The following is a 12,965-nucleotide window of genomic DNA, read 5'->3' as shown; positions in this document are numbered from 1 at the left end:
ACTTAATCTTTAGCTGACAGTGTTTATGTCAGAATGTTTATTTTTAAACCACAACCTTCTAAGTGCTTCTTTTACCGATATATTTAACAATATCTTTTGCATTTATAATCAAAACAACCTCAAACTTGGCACTGCACTTACTCGTGCCCGTAGCAAGACACCCGTCAAGTCTGAAATCCATCGGACTTACCGTTCGAGAGATATGCGGATAACAGACACACACACACAGATGTTCCTGTAATTTATAGATAGATGTATCTGAAGGGAACTGACTGTTTTTAGAAAAGGTTCGATGTTATTTCAATTTAATCTTTCTTTATCTTTATCTGGCACCTCTGTGTGGGATTTTTCTACAATATTTGCTCATGACAGTAAAATAGGGCAATTTAAGTCAAATCTACCGCAGTATTTCCTCTCTCAATCAGTAGAAAATGTGGTTAACAGCCACTGGTCTATCTATAAATTACAGGAACGTCTGTCTGTCTGTGTGTTATTCGCATTTCTCAGGAAACCGTTAGTCCCATGGATTTCAGACTTGACGGGTGTCTTGCTACGGGCACGAGTAAGTGCAGTGCCAAGTTTGACGTTGTTTGGATTAGAAATGCAAAAGATATCGGTAGTTAAAGTTCTTTTTATTTATATAGCAAATTTTATAACAGCCACTAACTGACCAAAGTGCTTTACAGAACTACAAAATTAAAAGACAATAATACCATATATAACAGCACAGCACAGATAAGCACAGCAAAGCTAAGAAAAGGCTTAAACAGGAGTAGCAAAAACATTGTCGGACTTAAAAAATTAAATAAGAAAACTGAAATGGCAAAACAGTATCAGACTCAACAATAATAAAACAGAAATGGCAGTATCAGACTTAGATAAAAAGGAAAAACAGCATCATACTCAAAGGAGAAATGGAAACAGGGCTCCAGACTAACTTTTTTCACTAGGAGCGCTGAAGCCCCTGACTGAAATTTTTAGGAGCGCAAGCAGAAAATGTACGGGCACACCTTAAATCAGCTTGCAATGCAATTATTCCAATCTCCCCCAAAATAACTGTAATATAGACTTAACGTACAGATATTACAATGTGCAGTTTTATTGTAAGTTCACAGGCTCCAGACTAACACTGGGAGCACTGGGACTGACAATAAAGCACTACGCTTAATTTAGGGTGTAGATGAAATTAACTTTAATTATCATCATTCATAATGTCTTAATATCAATTAAAAAGCAAAACGAGTGAAAATATATATATATATTAAGGAGTGAAAATATCCAATAAGCATCCTACTGTTTACAATGGTAATTTATTTTAATTTTAAATAAGTGTTTAAATAAGAGTTTTCCTACATCTTAACATTTTTAGTTTTTAGGACAATCTTTGAAGGATGAACAAAAAATGTGTTGGTGGTCATCACATTAAAAATAACATTTGTGATATTATAGTTCTGAAGTGCTGGAAAAAGATGTGTAGTACATGTAAGCGTTTGACTATTTCTGTCACAATACCATAGTAATGTTTAGAGTTACTACGTACATTAGCATAAATCCGTGGTGAATGTTGCTGATTTGTGGACTGAAAGTTGGATTGGTTTCCACGTCAGAGCTGATCTATGGTTTATAACGGAGAACTCTGCGCTGGAGATCTCGCAGCGATGATGCTATTAATTCTGAGGCGAAGTCAATGGATTACTTCACTGGATCTCCTTGTAACAGTGTCACGTGATCGAGATTGGCCCGCGACTGGCGAGTTCGGGGCGCAGCGCTCTCTGTTATCTGTTAAGCGCATTTTCATTCCGCTTTCATTTTGTTTGCATTCGCTGCTCGGCAATGTTGTGGTCGCAACAGCACGACCTAAATAAATATTTGGTCGCATCGGCAGGAAAAATGGTCGCAAAATGCGACGTGGCCAAAACGTGGAAGTGAGTTAGCATTTTAGCACCTCCGATTCCCTCGCCCTAAAGTCTATGGGTTTTTTGAATGGGTTTTTGCTAAATCGCCTGAAATAAGGTGATCTATGACATAAAACACAACACTTAAAACCTGCTTGTGGTTTGTTAAACTTTACTGTGTCTGCTTGTGGTTTTTTTAAAACTTTATATAGGCTTCAAAATGTATAAATTTTGGATTAATTTGTAAAGATTATCTTGATAGACAAAACGTGTAAGGGTCACAACTCTTTGTTGAACACAGATCTTATGTTTTGCGATTTTCCAAAAGTCTATGGGGAAAATGCATAGCTTTTCGATCGAGGGAACCCATGCGCCGCTAACTTCCGAGTTGTCCTACAAAGTGACGTCATAACTTCGGCACTCTATTGGTCGTAGTCTGGAGCCCTGGGTAAAACTAACCAACCTTATTTATAGGCCAAGGAAAACAAGTGTGTTTTTAAAAGTGACTTAAAAGAGCTCGCGGAAGGGGCTATCCTGACTTCTATGGTCAAGTTGATCCACAGCCGAGGCCCGACCACAGAGAACGCTCGATCCCTCTGCGTTTGAGTCTGGAGTGAGGGACTAATAACAGGATCTTATCGCTTGATCTCAGACTTCTTGATGGAGTATACGGTTGCAGCCGTTCAGATAGGTGGCTTGGTTGCATAACGATTTATAAACGAATAAAAGGATTTTAAAATCAAATCTGAAATTAATGGGCAACCAATGAAGAGACCTCAGAATTGGAGTGATACGGTCACTTTTTCGACTATTTTAGAGGAATCTTGCAGCAGCATTTTGTACTAATTGAGCAGTTTAAGTTTTTCCGAAATACCGCAGTAAAGTGAATTGCAGGAGTCTACGCGTGAGGTGATGAACAGCCATCTCAAGAGTTTTTTGATTAAGGAATGGTTTTACTTTCGACATCAGACGAAGTTGATAAAAACTAGAGCTTATTACAGAGGAGATTTCTTTATCAAAGTTTAAAGACTCATCCAGTCGAACGCCCAGGTGCCAGCCTGAGGATTAAAGGGCATCTTGCAGGTTAAACACCACTGTCGATTAATGGGTACATGAAGCAGTCAAGATATGTATATAAAGTTAGAAATGTCTCCAAAATGGTGTTAAAGTCCAGTTTTTGTAGTTTTTGGTAAGTGACGGTTATTTTTTACGCAACTCGGCGATGACGTCACATGAGGTAGACGTGGTGGATAGCCTCAGCCTTTCTCAGCTACTAGAACTAGTTCTACCACTGACTATGACGTCTAACTGGGATGAGGAAGAGGTGGCGAGACCCACAGTTAACATTTATGATGGCCCACAGCCATATAATTAATAAATAAATGCATGGTCAGAGGAGAATGACTGGAGAGTTGGTGGAGTGTCCTGGTGAGTTGCTACCATTTAGAAACGCAGCAATGACCGCTGGAGCTAGTAGTCTATGAACAGCAGTGCATACAATAACAACTTTTTTTTTGTACTGTCTGTGAATAGCATCGAGGGAAAGTCAACGTTTTCTTTATATCTAGTGACAGTGATTAGCTTGACAGTCCCACCTGTGAACCCCTAGTGTTTATTTCTAAGCTTTTACCTTTTTCTCCGGTGAAATTGTTGTTTGCAAACGTAGCCGACGCCGAGTAGGCTGGTCATGTCTTCAGTGTGATTATTGTTGATAGTGCCAACTCGTTTTTCCTCGTGATTGACTGTCATTGACACCGTCAGGCTTACCGGGAGAGGGAGTGAGTAGTCTGTGCGCAGTGTTTGGCAGGTGTGTGTGTGGGCGGTGTCGTCCCATGGAAACTGTGGTGGAGAGCTTGTGTTGTAGGAAGGTGAGCGTGTTTTTGTCGCTGGTCGAGGATCTCGCCCCGCGGCCAGCAGATGTAACGTGCCTAACGCAGCATCCTGGATTTGAGGCATGCTCCCTGAATCCGTTTGTGCTACACATAGCATACTCACACTTCAGGCAGGAATTTACCATGATGATGATAAATTAAAATACAAAAACTACCGAAAACACTGACTCACGACCGCTCTTACTGAATACCAACCTACTCAGCACTGAGCTCACATACAACTCCCTCGTGTGACGTAAAATGACGCGATGCTGAAAAGAGGTTTTTACGAGCAGTCAAAGAAACGCTCACTTTATCTACTAAATTGGTTCCCTTATGTTCTTTTAAAACATTTTAAATCCTGCATTAACTTTTCATATGATATTTTCATACAAGGTTATGTATTAATTTAGATTTTTTTTTTACCTGCAAGATGCCCTTTAACAGTGGGCCCAAAAACAATGATCTCGGTTTTGTTTTCATTTAGAAATAAAAAAATATTTGGTCCAGCCAAAATTTAACTTCATCAAGACAACTTAGTAATGATGAAAGGGCAGAGGGATCATTCCTCTTGATCGGTACATACATTTGAGTGTCGTCTTTCTGGTAAATATATCGGTAAAAGAAGCACTTAGAAGGTTGTGGTTTAAAAATAAACATTCTGACATAAACACTGTCAGCTAAAGATTAAGTCAGCTACACTGTTTACTTATGAATATTATATTTTATACACGGCCATCATTTGTAGTAGCCTATTCACAAACTGTTTGCTCAAGCGTAGCGTTTTCTCGGAGTTCACTGTGTAGCTGCTAGTTCAATTTTCCATATTTATTGTATGTCATTATGTCAGTATCAGTATTTGCTTCCTACCATGCACAAATAAAAATGTCACTGAACTTTTGCTGTTTAATTATAACAATGAGCACTCAAACACACCAAACCAACAATGACTAAAAACACACACAAAAACTGATTTTGCACTTTGCACTAATTATTGAATACCATCATATACAGTGAAACCGGTATAATTTTGAAAAATACCGTGATATGGATTTTTGGTTATTTATGATTTCATGTTCAGATTCATCACACAAATGACTAGTTTTAGCCATTATTCGATTAATGATCTTCCCTCGTAAAGATAACCATGTTCACCAACCAGTGCTGGGATCAGCTGATTATAATCATTCATTCATTCTGAGCGTCGGTGTTCATCACAATCAGGCATTCATCACAGCAGATTCAGCTGTGCTTCAGACGACTGAATTATAATTCTATAAACGCAGTTGACAGGCGTAGGCATTTATGGAAGCAACAGTTCCTGTGTTCGAGGCTTTTCTCCTTTCTGAATCACAATGAGCCTCTTTTCTAAAGTCACAATCACACCCACAGAAGCTCACAGAGGATCATGGGAACTGCATTTCTTCTTCTTTTTTTTTTTTTACAGGTCCATACAATAAAGTCAATTATATCACCTGTCAAACTTCTCATCAAGCCATCTGTAAATGTATATTGATAACTCATAAAAAAAGAAAAGTATCACAGACTCGGTAACCAGTACTAAAGTAATCAGGGTCCCATTAGGCCTTCATTCTACATTACATACCCATAACCACTTTTAGACATAGTAAAATCAAAATGAGAAATAAACAAACATGTTGGGGTAAACCTCAGTGACTCATAAAGCCCTCTACCGAGGAGAAAATAGAGGGGAAAAAACCAAACAAAAAAACCCCAACAAAACCCACTTTAAACAAATGATGGGCGTAATGGAGTGATATACGTTATCCATCTTTCCCATCTTTTCAAATAAGTTCCCTGTTGCAATCTCAAAGCAAAAGTAATCCTTTCCATCTTAAGGCGAGACACTACAGGTGAATAGGGTATTTTTTTTAACTAGCAGATATCACCATGAAACTTTGCCAGCTGATTACCTACATTAAGATGAGAAAAAAATGCATTACAAGTTTTCTGTAATTTAATGTTTAAATATGCAAATTAGACATTATATAATTAAAAATGCGCACATTTGCATATATTTTAAAAAACAAAATCTGAGTATTGGACAAAGCCAGGTTCAAAATAATTTTTTCATTGTGTTCACATATTAGATGGGGAAAAAATTACAGAGGGATTTATGGATATCTACTTTTGTTATCCTGTAAATCAGAATATACTGCCAATAGCCTTAAAAAAATGATTTTCGAATTTTTTGGAATAAAATGTTATATAAATCAGGCTAGGAATAATATATTTACAAATCCCTATGTAAATGTCTTCATAATTTAACTAGGTACAAGACTGGAGAGTTTGGTGTATATAGGTGCTACTGACTTGAAGTATGAGAGAAAAGTCATTTTGAGAAAACGGGCTTTAAAGATTTAGCATCAGCCAATGAGATTGCGCATTTAGAGTTAAATCCCCCCTTTTACTTTCGCGATTGGTTGCTGATAAAAATGAAATGACCATATTTGGATCCGGTAGTATTGTACAGGAGAGAGAGAGCTTTCTAACGGTGTGTGTGATGACAGGGTGCAGATCACGATCGCGGAGCAGAGGAATGATTTATAACGACAACTTTTGATGAATTTATGAGAACTCTACAGACGCAAACAGACAAAGTGTAGTAAAATAAAGACCTAAATGTGAATTTCTGACTTTTTTTCACCACAAGTCTGAAAGAAGATGTTATTGAAGACAAATATCCCAAAATCTCAAAATTGACCAGTGGAAAAAAAACGCACGATGTTTTTGCCTGCCGTCTCGCCTTAAAGATATCATAGATAATGTCAATCCATTCCTCTACGGTAGGTCTTCCTGGTTTTAACCACCTTCTAGTAATAGCTTTTCTGCTTGCAGCACTTAGGGTCTGAAATAAGTATTTGACATGAGAAGAAACATTTTCTGTTGCTAAGACACCTAAATATAAAGACTCAAATTTAAATTGAATGTCCGTCTGAAAAATGCTTTGCAAAACTTTATAAATCTCCCTCCAAAATGGGATCAGCAATGTACAGGACCAGAACACGTGAAAGTGATTTGCTTCAAGGCACCCAGATTGTCGAGTAATGAAAAACCTTATAAGGTTTTTCCTGCAAAACTCGGGAACTGCATTTCATTATTTTTATGTGGATTGTTTTTTTTATTTTTAGGATATTTTTAATACTTTTAATAAGCAGATGTGGGACATTAGCGTGTGTTTTATCTAAGGATGTGCGACTTTGACAAAAAAATGATATCTGGATATTTTCTAGATTCTCGATCATGATAATTAGATGATATTTTGCTGAGTGTGTTTATTGTGTTGTTATCTTGGCAGGTTTAGGACTGACTCCTTAAGTTTTTGATATTCTTCATATTCTGTACGGTTCACAGCAGTGACAGAAATCATCTTTTCCAATAAGTTTACTTTGAAATGATTTTTACCTTTTTAAAGCCATTTTTTAACATATATGTATGCATCATTTTTTGTGTCAAATTCTTAAATTTAATCAATAAATTCAATTAGAATATTAATATACCATAGGGCTGTTAACAATCAAATGAAATCAGTTTCAACAAAATTCATCGTTGCAATCTAAAGTTGCATTTACACATACTTTTACATTGGCATTTACATTTTAATGCAGAGGGACATGAATGTGTTTAACCTGCAGTTACAAATGTATTAATAATCTTTTGATGTTTTAGATATTTAATATATATAAAATGATTTTAAAATCGAAAAGATACGTTAAATGTGAAAGTAAAGTCAACCAGTAGGTGGCAGCGGCTAGTCACTGTTACTGAGCGAATCATTGAATCATTCGTTTATTCCACTCGTTCAAACGGCTGATCGTTTCAGGATGATTGTCTTAATGAGTGAGTCATTGAATCATTCATTCAAATGATTCGTTCAAATGGACTGATTCATTCAGTGACGAAACGCTGCCGTGTTGCTCGGCGAAAATGTCGTGTTGCTCGGCTTGTCTGTAATGTAAGTCACTTAATATTAACTAAGCAGCACTCTTCGTGTGATTGCTTAACTTTTATTGTATGATTCAAAATACATAAGAGTGGTATTTTAATAGATTAAATCACGCACCCTAAGTGCACTAACCTAAACTAACAAGGCTATTCGATAATGTCGGATCACACATCGTTAAAACAACAATTATGATATTATCGTAGACGATATATATATATATATATATATCGCACATCCCTAGTTTGTCCTGAACTACATTAGGAAAGACACGGATCAAATGAAGATGAACAGGAAGTGTCTCTCTCTCTCTCTCTCTCTCTCTGTCTCTCTCTCTCTCTCTCTCTCTCTCTCTCTCTCTCTCTCTCTCTCTCTCTCTCACTCTCACTCTCTCTCTCTCTCTGTCTCTCTCTCTCTCTCTGTCTCTCTCTCTCTCTCTCTCTCTCTCTGTCTCTCTCTCTCTCTCTGTCTCTCTCTCTCTGTCTCTCTCTCTCTCTGTCTCTCTCTCTGTCTCTCTCTCTCTCTGTCTCTCTCTGTCTCTCTCTCTCAATTCAATTCAATTCAATTCAATTTGCTTTATTGGCATGACTGTACATATTACAATATTGCCAAAGCTTGTGATACATCGTATAATAATAAAGAACAATAAAGTATTATAACAACATAAATTTAAATGTACAAATTAAATTAATTGCAAAAATGAACAGTGTAACAGATTATAATTTCTGTGAACATTTGATACCACAGTGTTTTAACATATATATATATATACACACACACACACATTACTGAGGGTCACTGTGGTGGACAGTAGGGAAACACACTGAGGTCAGATACACACACACACACACATTCACCTGCTGTCTCTCAGGCTGTGGCATACACACACGTATCTGGCAGCCAGTGCTGCTGTGTGTCCCTCTCCCAGTATGATCTTTATCTGATCTACTTCAGTCATGGCTGTAAAGTTCTGTATTAAGTGAGTGAGTTTGTTGAAGTAGAGGTCTCTGACTGAACTGTATCTGTGACAGTGAAGGAGGAAGTGTGTCTCTGTCTCGATCTCTCCTGTCCTACACTGAACACACACCCTTTGCTCTCGGGGTAACCAGCTCTTTCTGTGTCTGCCGGTCTCGATGGCTAGACTGTGTTCACTCAGCCTGTACTTGCTCAGGATCCGTCTCTGCTTTGTGTCTCTCACACTCTGGAGATATTCTTCCATTTCATAATTTGATTTCAGATTTCGATAGAATTGTAGTTTACTTTGTGTTTTGGTTTCTTGATCCCAATGTTCCAGATATGTATTTTTAGACTGTTTGATAATTTGGTTTATTCTGATGTGTGTGTGAGACGCAGTGCTGGTCTGAGACTGGTTAGTGTTAGTAGAGTTAGTCGGGTTAGTTAGTCTCAGGACCAGCTGACTGAGGAGACTCTTTTCGGGGTTCAGTTCTTGGGTTTGTAGTGCTTTAAAATGCAGCGTTTCTGTGGGACTTGATTTTAGATGCATCCAGAATTTGAGGGATCTTTTTTGCATATTAATATTCAATGGGAATCGGCCTAATTCTGCCCTACATGCATTATTGGGTGTTTTCCTTTGTAGTTTTAGTATCATTTTGCAGAATTCTGTGTGTAGGGCTTCTGTTGGATGTCTGTCCCATCTAGTGTAGCTCTGATCACTGAGTGGACCCCACACCTCACTTCCATACAGCGCAATGGGCTGAATTACACTATCAAAGATTTTACACCAGATTGGAATCGGTAATTCAGTGTTTTGGAATTTCTTCTTAATAGCGTATAGAGCTCTTCGAGCTTTATCTCTGAGAGCATTCACTGCCACACTGAAACTCCCCGATGCAGTGATGACCAGGCCGAGGTAAGTGTACTGCATCGTGTGCTCTAGGCCGGTGCTGCCTAGACTGAACTGGTATCTGTGTTCCTGACATCTGGGCTTCTTCTGAAAGACCATAATGTTGGTCTTTGTGAGGTTGACTGCCAGGGCCCAGTTCTGGCAGTAGTTCTCCAGCAGGTCCAGGTGCTGCTGTAGTCCCTGTGCAGTGGGTGACAGCAGCACCAGGTCGTCTGCGTACAGCAAGAGCTTGATGCTCCTGTCCTGTAGAGTGAGTCCAGGGCCCGTAGACTGCTCCAACTGCACCGCTAGTTCATTAATGTAGATGTTGAACAGCGTTGGACTCAGGCTACAGCCCTGCCGCACTCCTCTTTTCTGGGTGAAGAATTCTGTATGTTTGTTGCCAATTCGTATTGCACATTTGTTGTTCGAATACATTGATTTTATAATGTCATAGACTTTACCCCCTACACCACTTTGTAAAAGTTTGTAATATAATCCGTTGTGCCAAATAGAATCAAATGCTTTTTTGAAATCGACAAAGCATGCAAATATTTTTCCGTTTTTGGTCTGTTTTACGTGTTTATTGATTAGGGTGTGTAGGGTGTAAATGTGGTCTGTAGTTCTGTGATTTGGAATGAAGCCAATCTGACTCGAGCTCAGGACATTGTGTTCGTTAAGGAAGCTTACAATTCTATTGTTTAAAATACTGCTAAATAACTTCCCCAGATTACTGCTCACACAGATGCCTCTGAAATTATTAGGATCCAATTTATTTCCACTTTTGTGAATTGGGGTAATAAGTCCTTTGGTCCAGATGTCAGGAAAACAGCCTGAACTAAGTACAGTGTTGAATAGTTTGAGCACCGCCGCCTGCAGCTCCGGTGTGCTGTGTTTCAGCATCTCACCTAGAATGCTGTCAGGACCACAAGATTTATTGCCTTTTTGGTGTTTGAGCTTGTTTGTCAATTCTTCGTGTGTAATTGGGAAGTCAAGTGGGTTTTGATTATTTTTAATTGTCTCTTCATAAGTATGTAGATTTTGTTTGATCAGATTATAATTGTCATTGAGTTGGTTTGATGGGATTTCTTTATATAAGTTTTCAAAATGATTTGTCCAAATTTCTCCATCTTGTATTGGTAGGTCTTGTGGTTTTGTCGTGCTCAAATTATTCCACATATCCCAGAACTGATTCTGATTTATTGCATGTTCTAGTTCTTGTATATTTTTGGTCAGATGGTGTTGCTTTTTCACTCTAATTGTGTCTTTATATATTTTTAGTTTTGAAAAGTATTCAGTTCTTATGTCAGTGTTGTTTGGTTCTTTATGTTTCAGATTTGATAATTTTCTAAGTTGTTTTCTTAATGTTTTGCAGTCAGAGTCAAACCATTTTTCATCTTTTGGAGCACTTTTAGTGTATTTTTTGCCTTTCTTTTTCAATTCACTTCTATGTGCTGCTTTTTTAAATATGTAATTGATTTCATTAGGTGTTCAAGCACGAAGTGCTGAAAACCTATTGTAATTGTACTGATTTTTAGGTGTTCAAGCACGAAGTGCTGAAAACCTATTGTAATTGCTATTTGAAAAAAAAAAAAAACCTAAAACGCATCGTGCAGCCCAAACCGTAAGGCCTAGAGACTTGAAACTCGGCCAGATGGTAGGGCCTCAGTTTGGGGAGAACCTATCAGAGTATGACCCCGATTGGCCCATAGGTGGCGCTACAGCAACCAAAAGTACTAAATTGCCCATAACTCCTCGACCGTTTGACCTAGAATCAAGGTTTTCACACCACTGTGTTCCTTGGCTCAAGACGGACAAGATGTATATCTCGGATTGTCGATTTGAGCGAAGAAAAATTTGTTATGGCCAATTTTGTCCAAAACCTACTTTTGCGAACTAGTCCCTGGTTTTTTGCCTGATCGGAACCAGACCAGTCTAGGACAATTCTCTGGACTCTCTAGATCAATAATTATCAAAAAAAAGTTGAACTTTGCCCTTTGGTTCACTGTAACAGGGTCATTTAGAAAAGGGGGCGTGTCAAAATACACTCAAAAGCCTATAAATCATAAATAAAAACTCAGAACTTCACAAAAATTGATGAGCACATGTGTCCTAACATGGTGAAGAAGCATGCAAAGTTTCATGGAGATCGGACCATAGGTGGCGCTATAACGGGCAAAAAGGTCCCCTATTATTAGGTGTTCAAGCACGAAGTGCTGAAAACCTATTGTAATTGCTATTTGAAAAAAAAAAAAAACCTAAAACGCATCGTGCAGCCCAAACCGTAAGGCCTAGAGACTTGAAACTCGGCCAGATGGTAGGGCCTCAGTTTGGGGAGAACCTATCAGAGTATGACCCCGATTGGCCCATAGGTGGCGCTACAGCAACCAAAAGTACTAAATTGCCCATAACTCCTCGACCGTTTGACCTAGAATCAAGGTTTTCACACCACTGTGTTCCTTGGCTCAAGACGGACAAGATGTATATCTCGGATTGTCGATTTGAGCGAAGAAAAATTTGTTATGGCCAATTTTGTCCAAAACCTACTTTTGCGAACTAGTCCCTGGTTTTTTGCCTGATCGGAACCAGACCAGTCTAGGACAATTCTCTGGACTCTCTAGATCAATAATTATCAAAAAAAAGTTGAACTTTGCCCTTTGGTTCACTGTAACAGGGTCATTTAGAAAAGGGGGCGTGTCAAAATACACTCAAAAGCCTATAAATCATAAATAAAAACTCAGAACTTCACAAAAATTGATGAGCACATGTGTCCTAACATGGTGAAGAAGCATGCAAAGTTTCATGGAGATCGGACCATAGGTGGCGCTATAACGGGCAAAAAGGTCCCCTATTATTAGGTGTTCAAGCACGAAGTGCTGAAAACCTATTGTAATTGCTATTTGAAAAAAAAAAAAAACCTAAAACGCATCGTGCAGCCCAAACCGTAAGGCCTAGAGACTTGAAACTCGGCCAGATGGTAGGGCCTCAGTTTGGGGAGAACCTATCAGAGTATGACCCCGATTGGCCCATAGGTGGCGCTACAGCAACCAAAAGTACTAAATTGCCCATAACTCCTCGACCGTTTGACCTAGAATCAAGGTTTTCACACCACTGTGTTCCTTGGCTCAAGACGGACAAGATGTATATCTCGGATTGTCGATTTGAGCGAAGAAAAATTTGTTATGGCCAATTTTGTCCAAAACCTACTTTTGCGAACTAGTCCCTGGTTTTTTGCCTGATCGGAACCAGACCAGTCTAGGACAATTCTCTGGACTCTCTAGATCAATAATTATCAAAAAAAAGTTGAACTTTGCCCTTTGGTTCACTGTAACAGGGTCATTTAGAAAAGGGGGCGTGTCAAAATACACTCAAAAGCCTATAAATCATAAATA

General features: G+C 38.5%; 1 protein-coding gene across 2 annotated transcripts in view; it reads left to right on the top strand.

The window, feature by feature from the left end:
* hnrnpll (heterogeneous nuclear ribonucleoprotein L like) overlaps positions 1-12,965 on the top strand; it is a 121,304-nt gene that overhangs the window by 35,815 nt on the left and 72,524 nt on the right. The window lies entirely within an intron of this gene.

The sequence above is a fragment of the Siphateles boraxobius genome, unplaced genomic scaffold (genome assembly GCF_051911475.1).
Source record: "Siphateles boraxobius isolate OS27281-9 unplaced genomic scaffold, OSU_SipBor_1 135, whole genome shotgun sequence".
Lineage (NCBI taxonomy): Eukaryota > Metazoa > Chordata > Actinopteri > Cypriniformes > Leuciscidae > Siphateles > Siphateles boraxobius.
This window is presented reverse-complemented; position numbering and strand designations above follow the sequence as displayed.